The following is a 25,757-nucleotide window of genomic DNA, read 5'->3' as shown; positions in this document are numbered from 1 at the left end:
ATAAATAAGACCTTTCCAGCCCTTCAAGCCGTGCAGCTCAGCAACCCCCGATTTAACCCTAGCCTAATCATAAGACAATTTACAATGACCAATTAACCTACAACCAGTAGGTTTTTGGACTGTGGTAAGAAACTGAAGCACTCAGAGGAAACCCACAAGGTCACAGGTAAAACACACCAACTCCTTACAGGCAGCAGCGGGAATCGAACCTTGGTTGCTTCTACTGTAAAGCATGTGCTAACCACTACACTACTGTGCCACTCCTTCAATGTATTTTCCATGAGCTACATATTTCAGCTACAGTGCATCCACGGTTACAGAAGTAAATGCTCATTCTGGTAGATAAGACCATAAGACATAGAAGCAGAATTAGGCCATCTGACCCATTCAATCGTGGCTGATCCTTTTGATTTCTCTTCCTCAACCCCAGTTCCCAGCCTTCTCCTCGCAATCTTTGATGCCATGTCCAATCAAGAACCTAGTTAATGTACTAGTTAAGTGGGTTATCTTTAACTGGATAGAATTAACCAAAGACACGAACATCATTACCCTTGGATATCCAACTGTGCACTGACAAGCTTCCCCAGATAACAGCAGGGTTCTACTCCTGTGAAATTCATAAGTTTGACAATTCACAAATTAGAAATGTGGCCACAAGCAGTATTCCCAGGCAGCAGCCAGCAAATCCATACTACTGATCTCAAAAACGGTCATTTGTATGTACAGGCTACACAGAAGTTAGCATTCATAACCCGGGAAGGATCTGTACTGCACTATGATGGGAGACATTGAAAGAGGTATTGAAGGCACACGATTAATTAAGATATAGTGCAGAACAGGCCCATCCTGCCCCTCAAGTCATGATGCCCAGCAATCCACTGATTTAATCTTAGTCTAATTGCCGGACAATTTACAATGACAAATTAACCTACCAACTGGTAGGTTTTTGGACTGTAGGAAGAAACCAGGGCATCTGGAGGAAATCCACTCGGTCGGTCGCAGGGAGAACATACAAAGTCTGCACATGCAGCAACTGGAATTGAACCTGCATCGCCTGTATCGTAAAGCATTGTGCTAACCACTATGCTACTGTGCTGCTTCAACTGGGTTGGGGATGGGGTGGAGGTTGGGAATGTGGTAGGAAGAGGAGAAAACAATTAAATACGTTGCATGTTTCAGACAAAATATACCAACAAGAATGAGAACATCCTTATTTTTCCAAGCCACTTTTCCTAAAAGGACTAAGAGATAACTTATGAATACCATTGCAAGCTGTACTAGTACCTCAATTTCACATTTCCAGCATTCACAGAACCTTTCAAGCAAGTAGTTAATGTTTTGAAATATCAGGTACAATGCATATTTGGATCAATGTAACAACTGAGGCAGCAGAATTTAATGGCTCTACTTCAGCTAAGAGTAAAGTAAAACAAAAACATCTGAACAAATATCTGAGCAGACAACATAGGACAGTTGGTAGAAAGAGCTCCTTTGGCTACAATATCTTGTTTTAAAAAATCAGAATCAGGTTTATTACCACTGGCATGTGTTGTGAAATTTGTTAACTTAGCAGCAGTTCAATGCAATACATAATATAGAAAAAATAAAAAATAAATAAATTACACTATACGTATATTGAATAGATTAAAATCATGCAAAAAACAGAATATATATTCAAAAAGTGTTGTAGTGTTCAAGGGTTCAATGTCCATTTAAGAATCAGATGGCAGAGGGGAAGAAGCTGTTCCTGAACTGCTGAGTATATGCCTTCAAGGCTTCTGTATCTCCTATCTGATGTAACAGAGCACCACTATCACAAAACCTGCTGTCGAGGACATTTGTTATTGAAAATTTGACATTTGCTTCATTTCATCCTCACTATCTATAAAGCAAATTAATTTTCAAATTCATTCCAGGGTTAATAAGATAAACAGGATTTTTCTCTATATGAAATGAAACAAGCATCAACTGGTAAAATACACTGAGTTAACGTTAATGGCAACCTGGTAATACCAGGAGTGGGAACCTGCAGATCCAATTATGAACAAAGTAATTTACTCTACAGAGGCAGGTGAGGAAGATTAGAGTTATCACCTTTCAATCATAATGGATTTCAGACTAGTGAACAGAAAAGTTCCACTGCACTAAGTTGAAGAGGCAGGGTTGAGTTAGATAAAATTGGAATTTGTTTACACAGACAACTGTAGGCACATTAGGTTTGTCAAGACCAACAGAGGTGCAGATTTTGTATCTCTTCAGGAAAAAAGAATCTCCCAAAGCAGAGAATAACTGCAGGATCAATTTACCATTACTCTAGCAAGACCAGAATAGACAATGGGTCTAAACCCATCAGTGTGGTAAATTAATGGGAAGTATTTTTGACATCAGTGGTGGGTATATTAATGGAAACTATTCTTAGAGATAGTATTTATAATTATCTGGATAGACGGGATCTGATTAGGAGCAGCCAGCATGGATTTGTGCGTGGAAGGTCATGTTTGACAAACCTTATTGTATTTTTTGAAGAAGTTACGAGGAATGTTGATGAGGGTAAGGCAGTGGATGAAGTCTATATGGACTTCAGCAAGGCCACATGGAAGGTTGGTTAAGAAGGTTCAGTCGTTAGGTATTAATAACCATATAACAATCACAGCACGGAAACAGGCCATCTCGGCCCTCCTAGTCCGTGCCGAACTCTTAATCTCACCTAGTCCCACCTACCCGCACTCAGCCCATAACCTTCCACTCCTTTCCTGTCCATATACCTATCCAATTTTACCTTAAATGACACAACTGAACTGGCCTCTACTACTTCTACAGGAAGCTCATTCCACACAGCTATCACTCTCTGAGTAAAGAAATACCCCCTCGTGATTCCCTTAAACTTCTGCCCAACTCTCAAATCATGTCCTCTTGTTTGAATCTCCCCTACTCTCAATGGAAACAGCCTATTCACGTCAACTCTATCCATCCCTCTCAAAATTTTAAATACCTGGATCAAATCCCCCCTCAACCTTCTACGCTCCAATGAATAGAGACCTAACTTGTTCAACCTTTCTCTGTAACTTAAGTGCTGAAACCCAGGTAACATCCTAGTAAATCGTCTCTGCACTCTCTCTAATTTATTGATATCTTTCCTATAATTCGGACCAGAACTGTACACAATATTCCAAATTTGGCCTTACCAATGCCTTGTACAATTTTAACATTACATTCCAACTTCTGTACTCAATGCTTTGATTTATAAAGGCCAGTGTTCCAAAAGCCTTCTTCACCACCCTATCTACATGAGACTGGAGTAATAAAATGGATTCAACAGTGGCTAGATGGGAGATGCCAGAGAGTAGTGGTGGATAATTGTTTATCGGGATGGAGGCCAGTGACTAGCGGGATGCCTCAGGGATCTGTTTTGGGCCCAATGTTGTTTGTAATATACATAAATGATCTGGATGATGGGGTGGTAAATTGGATTAGTAAGTATGCTGATGATACTAAGGTAGGGGGTGTTGTGGATAATGAGGTGGGTTTTCAAAGCTTGCAGGGAGATTTTTGCCGGTTAGAAGAATGGGCTGAACGTTGGCAGATGGAGTTTAATGCTGAGAAGTGTGAGGTTCTACATTTTGGCAGGAATAATCCAAATAGAACATATAGGGTAAATGGTAGGGCATTGAGGAATGCAGTAGAACAGAGATCTAGGAAATAACAGTGCATTGTTCCCTGAAGGTGGAGTCTCATGTAGATAGGGTGGTGAAAAAGGCTTTTGGAATGCTGGCCTTTATAAATCAGAGGATTGAGTACAGAAGTTGGGATGTAATGTTAAAATTGTACAAGGCATTGGTAAGGCCAAATTTGGAATATTGTGTACAGTTCTGGTCACCGAATTATAGGAAAGATATCAATAAATTAGAGAGAGTGCAGAGACGATTTACTAGGATGTTACCTGGGTTTCAGCACTTAAGTTACAGAGAAAGGTTGAACAAGTTAGGTCTCTATTCATTGGAGCATAGAAGGTTGAGGGGGGATTTGATCGAGGTATTTAAAATTTTGAGAGGGATAGATAGAGTTGACGTGAATAGGCTGTTTCCATTGAGAGTAGGGGAGATTCAAACGAGAGGACATGATTTGACAGTTAGGGGGCAGAAGTTTAAGGGAAACACGAGGGGGTATTTCTTTACTCAGAGAGTGATAGCTGTGTGGAATGAGCTTCCTGTAGAAGTAGTAGAGGCCAGTTCAGTTGTGTCATTTAAGGTAAAATTGGATAGGTATATGGACAGGAAAGGAGTGGAGGGTTATGGGCTGAGTGCGGGTAGGTGGGACTAGGTGAGATTAAGAGTTCGGCACGGACTAGGAGGGCCGAGATGGCCTGTTTCCGTGCTGTGATTGTTATTGGTTAAATGTTTCTTTCTACAGTATTACGTGGAAAAGAAAGTAAACAGCAGAGAAAATCCTCTCCGGTTTCATAAATTTGCCTCATGCATATTATGCAACATTTTGCCCTGACAAGCCCAATCTAGTTCCTCAATGACCAGTTGACTATTTCAACTGCGAAGTTAGGAGCTAATGAAAAATCACAAAGCTCATATTGGTACTGTTCTGTTACCTTGTTTAATTAAGCACATCCAATACAGGATCACATCTAGAAAAAGAATAGGACATACTACACTCAATGGGTAGTCTGCATTATGATCTAGAAATCAGATTCATATAGAAGATCATACACTCAACCTACTACTGGACCTTTAGCTTAAAGCCTCACAAGGAAGTGAACCAATAAAGCAAAGAGCAACTTTCAAGATGAACCCTGGATTGGCACATACTAAGTGAGTTTCTTTGCTGTCTTCCTTTTTGAAAAAAATTTAGAATAAATAATTCACATTTTTAATTATGACGTGTCAAATTTTGTTTGGCAAAAACCTTGTTTTTGCCTTTGGAAGTTTCATATTAAAAGGCACTAAACAAAAGCAAGCTGATACCCTAGTGGTTGAGCTGGAAAAGGTATCACTGCTAAGTTTCACTTGTATCTAGTAATTCATTCTGTGCAAACCATTCGTGAGCCCGCTACTCATTCACGTGGAAAGAGAATTGTACTTCATGCATGAACTTCATCCAAATGCTGGCAACATGATCAACTTTGCTAACCATCCAAGTTCATCCCCTCCTTAACTGACATCCACAAAAGCACACTTTCCAACAGAAAAAACCCCTTTCAGACTTCTTCCTAGAACAGTCCCAAGGATCAATGGGTTAATAGCAACATTAATTTCAGACAGACATACTTTATTGATCCCGAGGGAAATTGGGTTTCGTTTCAGTCACACCAACTAAGAATAGTGTAGAAATATAGCAATATAAAACCATAAATAATTAATAATAAGTGAATTATGCCAAGTGGAAATTAGTCCAGGACCAGCTTATTGGCTCAGGGTGTCTGACACTCCGAGGGAGGAGTTGTAAAGTTTGATGGCCACAGATAGGAATGACTTCCTATGACGCTCAGTGATGCATCTTGGTGGTGTTATGAGTGACGAACAAACCTGATGGACAATGGGGTGCAGAGTTAACCATTCCCCTCCCCCCGAGAAACACGAACTATTACTGTTGCTATGCTGCTCATGAGAGAGAGAGAGATGAGATACAGGCAAGAACATCTGCTACAGATAAGAGGGAGAGAGAGACTGTTGATTTATTGTATTTTGACTCTTTCTGGATTATTAACCTCTCACTACAAGGACTTTACTTTGCTCATTAACATTCCTCAGGAGACAGATTTGATGGACAGGAGGAGTGGCCTGATTTGATGGACATGGTCATTCAGAGTTGATGGATAGCTGAGACCCCGTTAGTAGGGATAAAAGACAGGTCTGGAGAGACACCCTTCAGACACACCAGTGGACACTGACTGAGTGTTGTGAACCCACAAGAAAGGTGGGGGTTTCAGAGACCGAATCAGGAGATCGGTCAATATAGCTCTCAGTGTAACGGCAGGGCCGGTGGGGACTTGTGTGTGTGTCCACTCATGCCAGAGTGACGAGTCCACCACAGAAGAACGGTCTAGCTGAAGGACGGAGGGGTCATAACTGAATGGCCACAAGAACACGACGGATTAAGAAAGCCACAAAAGGTTTGCCTGCCACAGCTGTTACATTCTGCTCGCTCTTTCTCTCCCCAACAATTACAACACAACAACCATAACTACCTTAGCACTCATGAACTGAACTGAACTTTCTACTCTTCTATGACAATTCATTTACCCCTAGACATCGATAGAGCTTGTTTATTATTGCTTATTAGTATTCCTACACTTTTAGGTTTATTATTGCTAACCTGTGTTATATGTATATTTGCATTATTGATATTGTTTTGCTTATTTTACTAATAAACACGTTTGACTATAGTACCACCAGACTCCAATGGATACTTCTATCTTTGCTGGTCTGACACCCAGTTACGGGGTACGTAACAGTGGAATGAGTCTCTGGCTGAATGTACTCCTGTGCCTAACCAGTACATTATGGAGTGGATGGGAGACATTGTCCAAGATGGCATGCAACTTGAACAGCATCCTCTTTTCAGACATCACCATCAGAGAGTCCAGTTCCACCCCCACAACATCACTGGCCTTACGAATGAGTTTGCTGATTCTGTTGGTGTCTGCTACCCTCAGCCTGCTGCCCCAGCACATAACAGCAAACATGATAGCACTGGCCACCACGGACTCGTAGAACACCCTCAGCATCGTCTGGCAGATGTTAAAGGACCTCAGTCTCCTCAGGAAATAGAGATGGCTCTGACCCTTCTTGTAGACAGCCTCAGTGTTCTTTGACCAGTCCAGTTTATTGTCCATTCGTATCCCCAGGTGTCTGTAATCCTCCACCATGTCCACACTGACCCTTTGGATGGAAACAGGGGTCACTGGTGCCTTGGCCCTCCTCAGGTCCACCACCAGCTCCTTAGTCTTTTTCACATTAAGCTGCAGATGATTCTGCTCACACCATGTAGCAAAGTTTCCCACCATAGCCCTGTACTCAGCCTCATCTCCCTTGCTGATGCATCCAACTATGGCAGAGTCATCAGAAAACTTCTGAAGATGGCAAGACTCTGTGCAGTAGTTGGAGTCTGAGGTGTAGATGGTGAAGAGAAAGGGAGACAGGACAGTCATCTGTGGAGCCCTGGTGTTGCTGACCACTGTCTGACACACAGTGTTGCAAGCGCACGTACTGTGGTCTGCCAGTCAGGTAATCAATAATCCATGACACCAGGGAAGCATCCACCTGCATCACTGTCAGCTTCTCACCCAGCAGAGCAGGGCGGATGGTGCTGAACGCACTGGAGAAGTCCGTACTTCTCCACGTTCCACACAACTTGTATTAATATAGTGCCTTTGAAAAAACAAAGATGTCCAGAGCACTTCAAAGAGTGTTTCTCCCCCCACAAAAATACGGACAATATTAGGAACTAATTCATCAGGTTTTCAATAAAAACCTTAAGAATTAGGTTTAGCAAGTCCCTTAATATAAAGATATAAACTCAGGGAAAAAAAAGGAAACACCAAACAAATTAAAGGTGATCCAAGGACCCGAATTAGAATAATTCAGATGCAGAATTTGAAACAGTTGCCAAGTTATGAATGCCAAAGCTCTGTCAAGAGAGACCAAAAATGAAAGTGCTTAACAAAATGCAACACCAATAAATATCAGAATTAATAAAGCATTATTAGAATGAAATGCAGAAGTTAATACTTGTGGATGTGGCAAACCTAAAAAAAAAGAGAATGCTGGAAGTACTAGGCTACATCTATTGAGAGAGGAACAGGTTTACGTTAAAAAAAATTAAAAGTAGTGAAATATTGGCAAGGGGTACAACATTTTTCCATTGATGTGAGATCAACAAGCCATTAGAAAATGATCACATTGGATTTTTGTTCAAGCTGGTTGAACAAAATTCCACTGCAAATAAATCTCAGAGCAATATCTTATTTCTATTTCAATTTATCAAACTATATAATTAGAAATGAACCCTTTCAGCTTGTGTTATTTACATTACCTTCTCAATGCACATTTGTTATTTTCTACACCATGAAATACGCAACAGAACCTCCCAACTTCAACTTCAGTGAATGCAGCTAGGCAAGCTTAAGGGTTACCGGTCAAGGCCTTGAATATCGTAGCAAGGTCATGCTTTAATTTTATAAAACCCTGGTCAAACCTCAGCTGGAGCACTGCAAACAGTTCTGTCACAAAGATATTGGAAGGATGCAACAGAGCAGAGTATTGAAGAAGGCACCCTCTAGGAATTGTCTAGAAAGGAGCAGTTCAGTTATGAGTCTGATGTTCAAGTTTATTGTCATCTGGCTGTACATACGTACAACCAAACAAAACAACATTCCTCCGGATCATGGTGCACCGACAATACATATATCACGCAGAACATAAAACTAAATATTACCCCAAATAAATCAATGAACCATAATTTAAAATGCATGTGAAATGTGCAGCAAAGATATACAGTAAACAGCTCACTAGTGATGCAACCTTGGTGGCATTATATTCATTCGTCTCAAAGTCTGGGAGAGGAAGATATTACCCAGACCGACAGTCCCAGTCCTGTTGCTCTTGTACCTTCTTCCTGACAGTAGTGGGTCAAAGAGATTGTGGGATGAAGGATCAGTGTTATGTTTTGTAACTTCAAAACATTAAACTGACTCAAATATACTGGAATCCAAAACGAGAGTCTAACTTCCTGTTTACTTTACACAAGGCCCGCACATATCATATGACTGTGTCACGAAGATTGCAATTCATGTGTTACTACAGATAACCGTAATGAATTAAATAAACAAAGAATGCTTAATCATATTATACACAAGATTACTCAATTATTAGTAAAATATTAAATACACAACACTCCTCCCTGCTTAGCTATAAACTCCAACTCAATAGAGAATGCATCTCACAACTATATACAAAGTATAACATGTAATATAACTACTATATAGACATCCACAGTATAGTCAGGTTTTAAGGCCTAAAGATTTAATTGCTGTTGAGGCTTTCTTACTCTTGTGTGATAAAGTCTTTCCTGACAAGGGAATTTCCTCTGTTTGGCAGGTGAGTCTTGTGGCTAAGAAAACAATGTCAGCTCTTGAGGTGGTTGCAGCAGTTCACTCAAACTACAGGAAGTGGTTCTGACAGCAGTAGCCACCCATCTTCTAGTTTGCACATCTTGATCTTGGGAAGGTTCATTTAGTTCACTGGAGTATTTGCTTATTAATTCTTCAATTGCTCCCTTTTGGTTTGTCCTCTTGATTTCCTCATCCACAACATTATCTGATGAAGTCTGTTTTCGTATCTCCATTGATTCTTTTTTCACCTTCCATTCATCCAGCTAAGCATCTGCTTTTACAGGCAGGTTTTTTTCCCTCACACTTGCAGTAACCTTAACACATGCAGAATAGATTCTGGTTCTTCGAACTCAAAAAATTACAACTTTCCTGAAGTTCCTTGAACACTCTGCCAGCTTAAAACCAAGACATATTTTGCAAGTAATTCCTTGATTTATCACACGGTACTTACTGTTTATCTGTACCTGTGAACTCTTCCATTTTCAAACTTTTGGGAAAAAAATCTCAGTTGAGTCTTTCCTTCTGAAGAACACATGATGTATTGTTTTTAAAAAAAAACTCGACTGTCTCTGAACGTGCTGCCCTGTTTTTATACTCGCCATTCCTTACTGCGCTTCCACAGGTCAGTAGTCGTATCAGGTTTGTTTTAATAATGTCTCATCACCACTGTTCTGTTTTGCAATGTCAAAACATTTAACTAATTCAAAGACAGACATGGGAGCCCAAAATGTGAGTCTAACTTTGTGTTTACTTTAAGCAAGTCACGCACGTATCACTCGGTAGTGTCATGATGTATGCAATTCAAGTATTTTTACATATAACCTAAATGAATTATATAAACACAGAATGCTTAATCACACAATATATTTACAAGATTACTCAAATATTACTGAAATATTAAGTGCACAACAGTAGAGATCCTCAAAAATGCTTCAGGTCCTTCATATACTACACTCTCTGTAAATATCACAAATAAGGTGGAAGGAGACCGCAGTGATCTGGCAGTTTTTACTATCCTATGAAGGGTCTAGCAGTATGATGCCTTGCAGTTTCTATACTACACAATGATGCAGCCAGACAGGATACTTTTTAAAAATTTATTTATTACATTTTTAGAGAATTACATAGAAAATGAAATATTAGAATAATGAAAAAAAATTAATATTGACCCTCCCCCTCCCCCCCTTAAACCCTTATCTAAAGAGAGAAAGATTGCCTGAATATCGGAGGATCCCCACATGCTCCATGGAGTTCAAAATAATTTTAATTTTAATTTTTATTTTTCTCAATTACTTTGTAATTTTATCTTCAAAGGACCTATATATTTAGCCCCATCTTTTGTAGATATGGGTGCCAAATTTTCAAAAATATATCATATTCATTACTTAGATTATAAGTAATTTTTTCAAGTGGAATACAGCTATATATTTCATTATTCCAACGATCCACAGTTAAATATACCGTAAATTCCGGACTATAAGCCGCTACTTTTTTCCCACGCTTTGAACACTGCGGCAACACTGCGGCCTGTACTACGGTGCGGCTAATGCATGTTTTTTTTTCATGCCGCCAAAAACATTTTGCCTCGTAACAGTAGACCAATAAAATTGATGAGTAGTTCACAGAGGTCCAATGAAATTGTACGATAAATCAAGCGCACTTTCACAATTAAATTATTGTAAATCAGTCATTTGTACTCACCCTCATCAACATGGAAAACACTCGAAGAAAAGCATATGATGCAGCTTTTAAGTTAAAGGCGATCAATCTGGCGGTTGAAGAAGGAAATTGAGCTGCTGCACATAATCTTGGCATAAATAAATCGATGTTGAGACGGTGGAGACGCCAACGTGAAGAACTGAGTCAATGCAAAAAGACGACAAAAGCTTTCAGAGGTAATCATAGCAGATGGCCCGAACTTGAAAACTTTCTTGAAGACTGGGTTAACACACAGAGAGCAGGCGGCCGCGGTGTTTCCACCGTGCAGATCAGACTGAAGGCTAAAGCAATCACCACCAAAATGAAAATAGAAGATTTTAGAGGTGGGCCATCGTGGTGTTTTAGATTTATGAGACGAAAAGGCCTGTCCGTCAGGGTACGCACGACTCTGTGTCAGCAGCTCCCTCCCGACCATGAGGAACAACTTGCTAACTTCCGCACATTCACTCAAACAAAGATAGCGGAGAATTCCATCGGGCCAGATGATATCATAAATATGGATGAAGTACCTTTGACGTTTGACCTGCCTCTCACTCGGACTGTTAATAAAAAAGGTGACTCGTCCATCACACTGAAAACAAGTGGCCATGAGAGAACGCATTCTACTTGTGTTCTGTGCTGCACAGCATCCGGACTAAAGCTTCCACTGATGGTGATTTTTTAAGCGGCTGACAATGAAAGTTCAGTGAAAGCTGCCATCAAGAGTACAAACTCAATTCCAGCTGTGATTCCTGGGGGCACCACAAAGTATTTGCAGCCACTGGACATCAGCGTGAACCGGGCATTTAAAGTGGCGCTGCGCGTTGAGTGGGAGGCTTGGATGACGAGCGGCGAGAAATCCTTTACCAAAATAGGACGCATGCGAAGAGCATCTTTAACTCAAGTCTGCCAGTGGATCCTAAATGCGTGGAGCGGTGTCACAACTTCCACCATCACCAGCGGGTTTCGAAAGGCTGGACTGCTGCGTGATGAAGAGGACCGCGTGCGCTCAAGTGAGAGCGACAACGAAGAGACTGAAGTGAGTGACGAGATCCTTAGGTTTCATTCAATTCGGACACTGAAGGACTTTGATGGTTTTAGTGCGCAGGAGGAAGATGAAGAAGGCGATCAATAACTTTTCCTGCAGTATATATATTTTTTTTACCAGTCGTTAGGAGATATTGGAATGTTGTTCGTGCACTGTTCAGTAAAAAAGTATACGCAACGTAATTTGTGTGTTACCGATACGTATGTATATTTAAAAGTAGCTGTGTTACAGGCACTGTTCGAAAAAAAGCATTTGCAATATATATTTGATTAGGTTACCATACGGATTTAATTAAAAGTTAAAAAATCCTCACGTGTAATATCTTTCTGTGTAAATATCTCATATTTCAACGTGGGACACCTGCGGCTTAAAATCCGGTGCAGCTTGTACAAGTACAAAATTGATTTTCTTTCTAAAATTAGAGCGTGCGGCTTTTAATCAGGTGCGCTCTGTAGTCCGGAATCTACGGTAAGTCAGATTTCCAAGTAACTGCGATAACTTTTTTGGCTACTGCCAATGCAATTTTTAAAAATTTTTTCTGATATTTATTCAATTTAAGTTTCGGTATTGTCCCTTCAATGTCTCCTAATAAAAATAACATTGGACTATGTGGGAGTTGTACTCCTGTAATTTGTTCCAATAAAAGTCTTAGATTTATCCAAAATGGTTGAATTTTAAAACAAGACCAAGTAGAATGTAAAAAAGTACCAATTTCTTGATTACATCGAAAACATTGGTCAGACATAATTGAATTTAATCTATTTATTTTCTGTGGTGTTATATATAATTGATGCAAAAAATTATATTGTACTAATCTAAGTTGGACTTTTATTGTATTTATCATACTATCAAAACATAATCCTGACCAGATTTTTTCCATCAATTTTAATATTCAAATCAGATTCCCATTTTTGTCTTGATTTATGAATTCCTGATTTAGTTGAGTTTTTGAATCAAATTGTACATACAAGATGTAAATTTTTTAATTTTTCCTTTTTGAATTAATATTTCTATTTCATTAGGTTTTGGCATTAACATTGTTTGACCCAGTTTATCTCGTAAATAGGCCTTTAATTGAAAATAACAGAAAAGGGTGTTATTTGATATTTTATATTTGTTTTTTTAATTGATCAAACGACATCAATATACCTCCTTCAAAACAATCACCTATGTATTTAATCCCCTTTTGAAACCAATTATGTAAAAGTTTATTATCCATTGTAAAAAGAATAAGCCTATTTTGAATTAAAGTTCTTCTTGCTAATAAAGATTTCTTTATCTCATCGTCCATATTTACCTTACTCCATAAATCAATCAAATGTCTTAATATAAGAGATTCTTTTTTTTCCCGTATCCATTTGGATTCCCATTTATATATAAAATCTTCTGGTATGTTTTCTCCCATCTTATCTAATTCTATTCTAATCCATGCCGGTTTTTCTTCATCAAAAAAAGATGCAATAAATCTAAGTTGATTTGCTTTATAATAATTCTTAAAATTTGGAAGTTGTAACCCTCCTAAATCAAATTTACATGTCAATTTTTCCAATGATATTCATGACATCTTTCCTTTCCAAAGAAATTTCCTCACATATTTATTCAATTCTTGAAACAACTTCTGAGGCAATTGTATTGGTAAAGTTTGGAATAAATATTACAATCTAGGAAATATATTCATTTTTACAGCATTAACTCTACCTATTAATGTTATTGGTAACATCATCCATTTATCAAGATCTTTTATTTTTTTTAAATAATGGCAAATAGTTTTGTTTATATAAATTTTTTACACCATTATCGACTCTTATACCTAAATATTTTATCCCATTTATTGGCCAACAAAATTGAATTACTAATCGACATTGATTATAATCTCCTTTGGTAAGGGGTAAAATTTCACTTTTATCCCAATTTACTTTATACCCTGATATTTTCCCATATTCTTCCAATCTGAAAGATAATTTTTGCAGCGATTGCAATGGGTTTTTAAATAAATCAAAACATCATCAGCAAATAAATTAATCTTACATTCTTCTTGGTTAACTCTAAAGCCCACAATATCGGAATCTGTTCTAATTATTTCAGCTAATGGTTCTATCGCCAATACAAATAAAGCAGATGATAATGGGCAGCCTTGTCTAGTTGACCTTGTTAAGCAAAATGGTGTTGAAATCTGACCATTTGTAACTACTTTAGCTTGAGGATTAATATTTAAGGTTTTAATCCATTTTATAAAAGATTTTTCTAACTCATATTTTTCCCATACCTTAAATAAAAAATCCCATTCCAATCTATCAAATGCTTTTTCTGCATCCAAGGCAACTGCCACACTCATTTCCTCTCTTTTTTGTGCCAAATGAATTATGCTAAGTAACCGAGTTATATTATCCATTGATTGTCTATTTTTAATAAAGCCTGTTTGATCCATATGTATTAATTTTGGTAAATATTTAGATATTCTATTAGATAAAATTTTTGCTATTATTTTATAATCTGTATTCAACAAAGAAATAGGCCTATATGATGTTGGTTTTAAAGGATCTCTTTTTTTTTTGGCAATTATGATCGCTGTCGAAAAAGATTGTGCGAGTTTGTGCATTCTTTCCACTTGATATATTAATTCCATAAAAGGAGGAATTAAATCTTTAAATCTTTAAATTCAGGTGGAAAACACTCTTCTCCTGGGGATTTAGTACTCTGAAGTGATCCTAAAGCTTCTTCAACCTCTTTTAATGTAAAGGGCATATCTAATCTTTTCTGTTCCTCCAAATTTAATTTTAGAAGAGTTATTTGCGATAAAAATTTATCTATCTCAGCAATCTTATTTTGTGATTCTGATTGATATAATTCAGTATAAAAATTTTTTAAAGTTTCATTAATTTCTAAAGGTTTATAAATAATCTTATTTGCACTTGTTCTAATTGCATTTATTGTTTTAGAAGCCTGTTCTGTCTTCAACTGCCAAGCAAGAATCTTGTGTGATCTTTCACCCAATTCATAATATCTCTGTTTAGTTCTCATAATTACTTTTTCTGTTCGATATGTCTGGAGGGTATTATATTGTAATTTTTTATTAACAAGTTGTCTTCGTTTTTCTTCTGTCGTATATCTTTGAGATTCTTTTTCTAACTTTGTAATATCTTTTTCTAATAGATTTATTTCTGCCATGTATTCCTTCTTAATTTTAGATGTATAACTTATGTTCTAACCCCTCAAGTATGCTTTCATCGCTTCCCATAATACAAATTTATCCTCAACTTATCCTCAACTCAATTGAATCTGTTTTTTCATAAAATCACAAAAATCCTGACGTTTTAATAAAATTGAATTAAATCATCTATAGATCGATTCCTCCTTATCCATCATTATCAAGGGGGAATGATCTGACAGTATTCTTGCTTTATATTCCACACTTTTCACTCTATCCTGAATATTTTTTGATAATAAAAAAAATCAATCCTTGAATAAGTTTTATGTCTATTTTAATAAAATGAATAGTCTCTTTCTCATGGATTAATTTTTCTCCATATATCAATTAGGTTTAAATCTTTCATTAATGATAAAGTTAATTTTATTACTTTTGATTTTGTAACAACTTTAGTTGACCTATCTAAAACTGGGTCTAAACAAAAATTAAAGTCTCCACCTATTAATATTTTATCATGTGCATCAGCCAAGTTCAAAAAAACTTCTTGTATGAATTTTGCATCATTTTCATTTGGTGCATAACTGTTCATAACAGTTCATAATTCTGAAAAAATTTGGCAATGTATAATCACATATCTCCCCACAGAGTCAATTACTACATTTTGTATTTTAATTGGTAAGGTTTTATTAACCAAAATTGCGACTCCCCTTGATTTTGAATTAAATGAGGCTGCAATAACATTTCCAACCCAATCTCTCTTTAATATCTTATGTTCTATTTCTGTTAAATGTGTTTCTTGTAGAAAAGCTATATCTCCTTTCATTTTCTTAATATATGTTAAAACTCTTTTTCTTTTCACGTCCATTAAGTCCATTGACAATAAAACTTAAAAAATTAAGTAAATTAATCATTCATAATACATTGGGAAATCTCTTTAAAATTCTCCATGTTGCTATGTGTCTCTCCCCAATCATCCAGGCAAAAAAAGAAGAAAAATAGAAGAAAGGCAACTATATATAAGACAAAATAACAAAATATCTTCCCACTAATGTTGTTAATAAAAAGAAACACATTACCCCCCCCCCCCCCATTTTACGGGTCATGGCAATCGCCATGATTGTACACATGAAACTCGCAGCCATCGATCAGGAGCTCCTCCAGCTCCCCCGCAAAAAAAATAAAGAAAATATATGTGAAGAAAAAAAAAGTTAATGTCTCTACTCCCAGTTAATATTCCTCAATTATTTTCTTTTTTCTTATTCCTTATAAATGTCCATCAAGTCCAACCTTATCTCAATCTTCATCTTTAGTCCATTTCATTTCTATAATTCTTTACTCCATCTCGCGAGTATCAGGTACAAATTTCTACATCTTCTACAAATTTCTCCGCTTTCTGATGGTCAATGAAAAATCTTCTTTCTTCATTATCCAGGAAAATTATCAATTTTGCTGGGTAGCTCAATAAAAATTTATAGCCCTTTTCCCATAAAGATTTTTTCACTGGATTAAATTCCTTCCACCTCTTCAAAAGATCGTAGCTTATGTCTGGATAAAAAAAAAACTCTTTTCCCTTCTATCATCAATGGCCCATTTTTCTTTCTGGCACCCTGAGTAGCTGCCTTCAAGATCTTTTCTTTATCTTGGTATCTTAAGCATTTTATCAAAATTGATCTTGGATTTTGATCTTGTTGAGGTTTTGATCTTAAAGTTCTGTGGGCTCTTTCAAATTCAATTACCTGACTTCCCTCTCCCATTTCCAAAGTTTTCAGAATCCATTCTTGGAAGAATTTTATTGGGTCATCTCCCTCTATACCTTCTCTAAGACCAACAATTTTAATATTATTTCGTCTGCTAAAAATTTTCAAGCACATCTATTTTTTCCAACATCCGTTTTCTTTCTGTTGTCCAGGCAAGATTATTATCTTCTATCTTATCTATTCTTTCAGTGTTTTCTCCCATTTTTTCTTCCATCTTTTTAACTTGCTTATCCATTTTCTTTTGTTGTTCCACCACATTAGCGAGCGTAACCTGCATCTTTCTAATATCTATTCTTATAGCTTTTAATTCACGCATCATGTTTATCAGGACTTCTTTTATGTCTCCTTTAATCTCCTCCTGTTCTTCTTCTTCATCTAGTTCTTCATCTGTGTTTTCCAGAGAATCTGATTCTACTTCCGGTTCACTTTCAATTTCACTTCCAGTTTGGTTGGGACTTGTAGTTTTATTTGTACCTGTTCATGCGTACTTGTTTCTTCGCGCATGCGTTGTTCTTGCCGTTTCTTCTTAGAGACCGTTGATATTGCCGCAACTTCCTGTTCTGCACCATCGGAAGTGTCATGTACTTCACAGGGAGGAGATCTAACTTGAGTACGAGGCTTCGCCGAGACGGTTGGGCCTTTTCCCCCGCTAACTCGCGCAGTCTTCAAAGTAGTAGCTTTCTTCTGTTTCAGTTTAGGAGCCATATCTAAAAGTAATCCTGAGTTGCTTATAAGTAGTTTCTAGTAGGTATTTATTAACTCTTCTTCACTTAAACTTTGTTTCATTACTTTTTACGAGGGAGCTGGATTCCCAACGTCTCGATCCTACGTCATCACGTGACGTCCCCGACAGGACACTTTTGATGGTACTCTTGCAGAAAGTTGTTAGAATGGACAGGGGAAGCCTTGCACACTTCAATCTCCTCAGAAAGTGTAGCTAAAGAAGTTTCACATAGAAAACAGTAGGTACTTGGAAAGCAAATGTGAAGAAATCTGCAGATGCTGGAAATTCACACAACACACACAAAATGCTGGTGGAACACAGCAGGCCAGGCAGCATCTATAAGAAGAAGAAGTGTCGACGTTTCGGGCTGAGACCCTCCGTCAGGACTAACTGAAAGGAAAGGTAGTAAGAGATTTGAAAGTTAGAGGGGGAGGGGGGAAATGTGAAATGATAGAAGACCGGAGGGGGTGGGATGAAGCTAAGAGCTGGAAAGGTGATTGGCGAGAGCGATAGAGCTGGAGAAGGGAAAGGATCATGGGACAGGAGGCCTCGGGAGAAAGAGGGAGGGGGGAAAGCACCAGAGGGAGATGGAGAAGAGTGACAGGCAGAGAGAGAGAGGAAAAAAACAAAGTATGTCAGGGATGGGGTGAGAAGGGGAGGAGGGGCATTAATGGAAGTTAGAGAAGTCAATGTTCGTGCCATCAGGTTGGAGGCTTATTTAATTGTTAGTTTTTTTTCTCTCTCTCTCTGCCCATCACTCTGTCTGTTCTCCATCTCCTTCTGGTGCATTTAAATTTAAGTACAGAACAAACAAACAGTCTGCTCGAGAAACACACAGTCAAGCATCAACCCTGCAAGACGAAGGATTACTGATGCAATGGGTTGAAACTCTACATCAAGGCTGAGAGTAGAGAGGTGAGATGGTCAGTATGAAGTGGAACAGGACAGTGAAGAAAAATATTCCATCTTGCCTCTCCACTCTCAGTCTTGATGGAAGATTTTGAGCTGAAACATTTCCTCCCCCAGATGTTGCTTGTCCACTGAGTTCTCCAGCAGATTGTTCGCTGTTGAGATTTCTGCGTCTGCAGGACCTTGTGTTTCCAACTATCAGAAAACCTTACAGTCAAACAGTACACAGAGAGAAAAATAAAGCCACTTAACATTTTGGCTACCTCAAAATAGGGGGTAAAGAGTGGACAGATCTCAGTTCTAACAACAGAGCAGGGTGTTGCAAAGAAGGTTCACAGGTTTGGTGAGACAGAAGACACTGATTATGAATAAGCACATTAACAAACAGTAAAACATTCAACCAATATGTTGTCACCTTAAGTTACAGAAACTACAACACTAAATATTCAGCAACACTTCAAACTCAACAGGTACATCAAATCTCCCCAAGTTACACAACTACAAAATTAGGCTTTCAAGTATGTGCATGGCCCTCCTATTCCTGCATACACTTTCCCAATGGTTCTTCAGCAACAGTCACAACCTCAGTGTGAAGATGAACTGCTGGAGACAAAGGAAAGCTAGCCAGTTTCTCACATGTGCTATTCTTATACCACCAAGATGCCCAAAACTGGAACTGGTGCCGTAGCACACAAGGCAAGCAATAGGAAAGAGCTGCTGCATCCTACAAACAGGCTATTCGACAACTGGTACAGCAGAAGTGGCTTTTGACCAACAAATAAACAACCTTTCACATTACATGGGAGGAAGGATTGAGGTGTAAGACAACATGCTTTATGGAGATTGATCAAATGTTTTCTGTCAATATGTACTATTTGACTGGCTGAGTTCTTTCAGCATTTGTTTTTGTTTTATATTCTACAATAAATTACCCCTGGTGTGTACGAATGAGAATATAAAAAAGGGTTAATGCAAGATTACTATAAATGGGTGGTCCATGCAAACCTGGTAGGTGATAGCGTTGTTTTCATAATGACTATGTGCTTCACAATAAAATGCAGTATTAGAAAAACAAATTTTAGAGCTCAACATTTCTAAAGGAATCAATGGAACCCAAAGCTGAGGTGTGCTTGTAGGTAGGAGGACGCATAAATTCATGCACATAAACAAATTTGAGGCTTCATCCTTGTCTGTTTTAACTACACATTGAATAGTAAATAGCAGAGACAGGCTTCTCAGATCTTGCAACTTGGGCTGCATTTTAGTCAACTCAGTCTCACTTCATTCCACTTCACTCTGCCTTTCAACATGTGTATCCCCTTCTCCTTTCTCTTCAATATGAACCCTGTTTCTTTTTGGATATATCTCAGTTATTTAATTCCACCACCTTCTGCAGAATCCGGCCCAACATTTTAACTTCACCTCAAGGATTATCTCGAAGTTCAAATTTATTATCAAAATACATATTTGTCACTATATACAACCCTGAGATAATTTTCTTGCAGGCATTCACAGTAAATACAAGAAACACAATAGAACCAATGAAAAACAGCACCTAATAGGAAGGACAAACAACTAATGTGTAAAAGAGGAAAAACTGTGCAAGCACAAAAAAGAAATAATAACAAGTAAACAAGCAATGAATATTGAGAATGTGAGATAAAGAGTCCTTGAAAGTGAGTCATTAGGTTTTAGGAACAGTTCAGTGATGGGGTGAGTGAAGTTCAGTAACTTATCCTCCATGGTTCAAGAGCCTAATAGTTGAGGGGTAATAACTGCTCCTGAACCGTATGGTGTACGACCTGAGGCTCCTGCATCTTCTTCATGATGGCAGCAGTGAGAATAGAACACGGCCTGGATGATGGATTCTGCTCTCCTGCGACAGCACTTCATATAGATGTACTTACTATCTTTTTGCTATTAATATAACTGTAGAAACCCTTCAGATTTATTTTCACCTTACTTGCCAAAGCAAACTCGTATCTTCTTTTAGCTTTTCTGATTTCTTTCTTAAGATTCTTCTTACATTCTTTATATTCCTTGAGCACCTCATTTACTCCATGCTGCCTATATTTATTGTAGATATCTCTCTTTTTCCTAACAAAGGTTCCAATATCCCTTGAAAACCATGTTTCTCTCAAACTTTTAACCTTTCCTTTCAACCTAACAGGGACATAAAAATTCTGTACCTTCAAAATGTCATGTTTAAATGACCTCCATTTCTCTATTACATACTTCCCATAAAACAAATTGCCCCAATCCACTCCTTCTAAATCCTTTCACATCTCCTCAAAGTTAGCCCTTCTCCAATCAAAAATTTCAACCCTGGGTCCAGACCTATCCTTCTCCATAATTATATTGAAACTAATGGCATTGTGATCACTGGACCCAAAGTGCTCCCCAACACACACCTCCATCACCTGACCTATCTCATTCCCTAACAGGACATCCAACACTGCCCCATCTCTAGTTGGTACTTCTATGTATTGCTGCAAAAAACTATCCTGCACACACTCCAAACCATTCAGCCCTTTTGGGCTTCCCAATCTGTGTGTGGAAAATTAAAATCTCCCACAATCACAACCTTGTGCTACTACAAATATCTATCTCCTTACATATTTGCTCCTCCAATTCTCGCTCCTCATTAGGTAGTCTATAATTCACTGCTAAAGTATTACTACACCTTTCCCATTCCTCAATTCCACCCAAATAGCCTCCCTAGATGAGCACTCTAATCTATCCTGCCAAAGCACCAGTGTAATATTTTCTCTGACAAGCAATGCAACACCCCTCCCTCTTGTCCCTCCGATTCTATCACACCTAAAGCAACAAAATCCAGGAATATTTAGTTGCCAATCACACCCCTCCTGCAACCATGTTTCACTAATAGCTACAACATCATATTTCCAGGTATCAATCCATGCTCTAAGCTCATCCACCTTTCTTACAATGCTCCTAGCATTAAAATAAATGCATTTAAGAAATTCTCCACCTCTTACTCGTTTATCCCTAACAGTGCAAACAACTTTACTATCTTCTTTTTCTTCTTTCTCCCCTACATCTTCGGTCTGAGCACTCCCCCTTCTCTATTACCTGCCTATCCTCCCTCACACACTGTCTACAAGCTTTCTCTATTTGTGAACTAACCTCTTCTCTCCTAGTCTCTTCAATTTGATTCCCAACCACCCCCCCCAACCATTCTAGTTTAAAGTCTCCCCAGTAGCCTTCGCAAATCTCCCCACCAGGATATTGGTCCCCCTAGGATTCAAGTGCAACCCGTCCTTTTTGTATAGGTCACACCTGCCCCAAAAGATGTCCCAATGATCCAGAAACTTGAATCCTTGCCCCTTGCTCCAATCCCTCAGCCACGCATTTATCCTCCACCTCATTCCATTCCTACTCTCACTGTCGCGTGGCACAGGCAGTAATCCCGAGATTATTACCTTTGCGGTCCTTCTTCTCAACTCCCTTCCTAACTCCCTATATTCTCCTTTCAGGACCTCTTCCCTTTTCTTTACAAGAATGTATGCCGCAGAGGAAGAAAGAAAAGACTAATGCATAATGTCACAAGGAATGTCAAGAAACTAAAGTTGTTTTTAAGATGGCCATAGTGTCTGAAAGAGGTTCTTAAGGAGCTGATGGAACAGAAACGAGTGGAGAAGATAAATCTAGAGCACAACACAATTAAACCACAACTGTTTTGGAAATCTGAGATGGTGAAAAGTAAATTACAATTAATCTCAGCAAATAGTTTACCAAGATGATCAAAATAAAGTGGACTCTGCACAGAGGAAGAAAGGTTTAACATCATAAACCCCAGTAAGCAATGAAATCCAGGAATATTTAATTGCCAATCACACCCTTCCTGCAATCATGTTTCACTAATAGCTACAACATCATATTTGATGATAGGCAAAATGCAGTAGGTCTAGGTCCTTGTTGAGGAAGGAGTTCATTGTAGCCACAACCAACCTCTCAAAGTTTATCACCACAGATGTGAGTGCTACTGGGCAAAAGCCATTAACACAGCTCACATTACTCTTCCTTGAGGGTCAAAGCAGATATAAAAGGCATTGACCTCATCTGAGCAAAACCTTGTTAACTAACAAGCTGACTAAATGACGGTAGAGTAAACGGGAAACTTATTTTCAAAAATCTGATGGGGTGTGAGAACAACAGAGTTGTGACAATACCCAGTAGAATTTCTTAGGTAAAGATGGGCTGAAATTTCAAAAACCAACCTAAAACAATTGATAAAACACCAAAACCAAATACAAGTTTTCCGAATGTTCGCTTTACGACACCTCGCTTTTATGAAAGACGTACATTAGTTACCTGTTTTCGCTTTTACAAAAAAAGGCAGCGTGCGCCCCGAGCAGCCAAGCTCCTCCCCCCGGAACTGCATTCAGCATCAAGCTGCCATAGCTTAAACATGTGTCTGTGAGCATTTGTGCTTTACCTTGATCTATTTTGTGCATCCGTTAGCAAGATGCGTCCTAAAAGAGAGCTCTGAAGGGTGTTACGCTTAGCGTAAAACTGGACGTATTTAAGCGTTTCAATTGTGGTCAATGGAGTAAGGACATTGTCTGCGCATTGAGCTTCCCTGTGCCCACCATTCGCACTACTTACACACAGAGAGAAAGAATTTTGAAAGCTGCCGATGTTACCATTGGTTCTGCTCTTAACAAAGTGATCTCTTTTAGTCTGCTGTGAACTCTTCAGTTGCTTCATAGTTTGTATACTGGAGAGTGCACTTCCGCTGATACTGAAGCTGCCAAAAAGCTCCTAGCAGAACTACAGAAAATAATTACAGAAGGTGTACAGAACCTCCAATGACTCAGCCCAACACACCATCAGTGTGCTCGCTGTATTCCCGATTCTGGTAAGTGAAACTACACTGTATATAGGTTATTTCTACTTTATATAGGCTGCGTATTTATCGTATCATTTCTGCTTTTTCTATATGTTAGTGTTATTTTTAAGTTTTATGTGCTCTTTGGTATGATTTGGTAGGTTATTTTTTTGGGTCCAGGAATGCTCAGAAGTTTTTCCCATATCAATTGCTTCTTCGTTTTATACCATTTCGGCTTACGAAAGATTTCATAGGAATGCCTACTTTCGGATAGCGGAGGAAACCTGTACTTTATTGCAGTTAAGGAGAACTAAATTATGACAGAATAGAATCAATCTACATTTTCAGTAATCTTATTGAAAAGTAGATTTAGCATGGCAAACTATATAATACTGAATAACCCCTGACACTCCAGTTTGAATATAGTAGAATACTGCATTACAAGAGGTTACATTTCCAGTAACATTCCATTCCTCTCCCTCCTTCTCCTTCCACACAGCCTCCCCCGTTCCTTACTCCCTTAATCCCACCCTTTCCACTTCCTCCATCCCTCTTTCCCCACCCTTCTCCTTCCCACCCACCCCTCCACCCAACTCCCCCACCCACTTCCTCCCTAACCCTCTCTCCTCACCCGCTCCCTCCCCAACCCTCTCTCCTCACCCGCTCCCTCCCCAACCCTCTCTCCTCACCCGCTCCCTCCCCAACCCTTTCCCTTTACCCGCTCCCGCCCTCCATCACCCCCTTTCCCATTACTCACTCCCCCAGACGTGTGTCTCGGCGCTCACGGTCCGGCGTCGGTTCGGTCTCGGCCGAGTGTCTCGGCGCTCACGGTCCGGCGTCGGTTCGGTCTCGGCGCTCACGGTCCGGCGTCGGTTCGGCCTCGGCCGAGTGTCTCGGCGCTCACGGTCCGGCGTCGGTTCGGCCTCGACCGAGTGTCTCGGCGCTCACGGTCCGGCGTCGGTTCGGTCTCGGCGCTCACGGTCCGGCGTCGGTTCGGCCTCGACCGAGTGTCTCGGCGCTCACGGTCCGGCGTCGGTTCGGTCTCGGCCGAGTGTCTCGGCGCTCACGGTCCGGCGTCGGTTCGGTCTCGGCCGAGTGTCTCGGCGCTCACGAACCGGCGTCGGTTCGGCCTCGACCGAGTGTCTCGGCGCTCACGGTCCGGCGTCGGTTCGGTCTCGGCCGAGTGTCTCGGCGCTCACGGTCCGGCGTCGGTTCGGTCTCGGCGCTCACGGTCCGGCGTCGGTTCGGCCTCGGCCGAGTGTCTCGGCGCTCACGGTCCGGCGTCGGTTCGGCCTCGGCCGAGTGTCTCGGCGCTCACGGTCCGGCGTCGGTTCGGCCTCGGCCGAGTGTCTCGGCGCTCACGGTCCGGCGTCGGTTCGGCCTCGGCCGAGTGTCTCGGCGCTCACGGTCCGGCGTCGGTTCGGCCTCGGCCGAGTGTCTCGGCGCTCACGAACCGGCGTCGGTTCGGTCTCGGCCGAGTGTCTCGGCGCTCACGAACCGGCGTCGGTTCGGTCTCGGCCGAGTGTCTCGGCGCTCACGAACCGGCGTCGGTTCGGTCTCGGCCGAGTGTCTCGGCGCTCACGGTCCGGCGTCGGTTCGGCCTCGGCCGGTAACAGCACAAGCGAGCTACTCGCCGCTCCGGCCCACCGACAACACCTCGGCAATCACCGGGGGAGTAGACAGACACCCACACACATCCTCCCCCTTCCCGAAGAAGACATTCATTCCTTAAAGTAAAAACACCTTGATTTAGATTGTTTGCTTCGGAGAACTAAGGACTATGCCCAAAATTCTGTGCAACTGCCTAGATAATTTTTATTCTGAAACTGGGATCTTCCCTCTGTGACATGGTGGTACACTCCGATCGCGGACGTGGCCCGCCCCCTGGTGATGGAGCGAGCGGACGGGTCAGGTTGCGACATGAGTGTCGTTCCTCGTTCGCACAGCAGGAACAGGGGAAAACAGTTACTGACTGGCGAGAAGTCGGGCTGTGGAGCATGACTGGGGGTGCTGCGACGTTAGAGCGAAGTATTCATTAATGCTGAGTATGCCAACTTGCAATGTTCGTGCAGGACTTCAGTTATTCAAATATTTAGTTATTGGTTTGAGTAGTTTAGCCCTGGGTGTAGTCGCACGCAAGTATCAGTGTTTCTGCGTCACTGTAGTACAAATTCTGGATAACAGCGCCAGTTTTTAGATTCAGATTCATTTATTTAATTACATTTACATCGGAATATACAATTAAAGGCGCCACTTGCCTTAAACGCTCAATTCAACCGAAGGATGTGCTACCGGCAGCCCGCAAGTATTGCTTCACATTCCGGTGCCAATGTTGCATACCCATCACGTTGAACAGAACACAAGTGGATACAAAGGCAAAACGAGTCCTTTCCCACCATCCACTCACAGGCGTCCAAACCCTGCACAGGCCTCCGATCAACAGAGCCTGGGACTGGACTGGTATACATCAGGCCTCCGAACTTCAAGCCCTGGCCCAGAC

The 25,757-nt window shown here is 40.0% G+C and overlaps 1 pseudogene; it reads right to left on the bottom strand.

Annotated features, from left to right (window-relative positions):
• The window catches only part of LOC132395873 (NADPH--cytochrome P450 reductase-like), a 116,680-nt pseudogene extending 92,581 nt beyond the window's left edge, over nt 1–24,099 (bottom strand).
• Between the last annotated feature and the right edge of the window lie 1,658 nt (nt 24,100–25,757).

Source organism: Hypanus sabinus, chromosome 6 (assembly GCF_030144855.1).
Source record: "Hypanus sabinus isolate sHypSab1 chromosome 6, sHypSab1.hap1, whole genome shotgun sequence".
NCBI classification, from domain to species: Eukaryota; Metazoa; Chordata; class Chondrichthyes; order Myliobatiformes; family Dasyatidae; genus Hypanus; species Hypanus sabinus.
The sequence above is the reverse complement of the archived record's forward strand: the minus strand, read 5'-3'. Positions and strand labels throughout refer to the sequence as shown.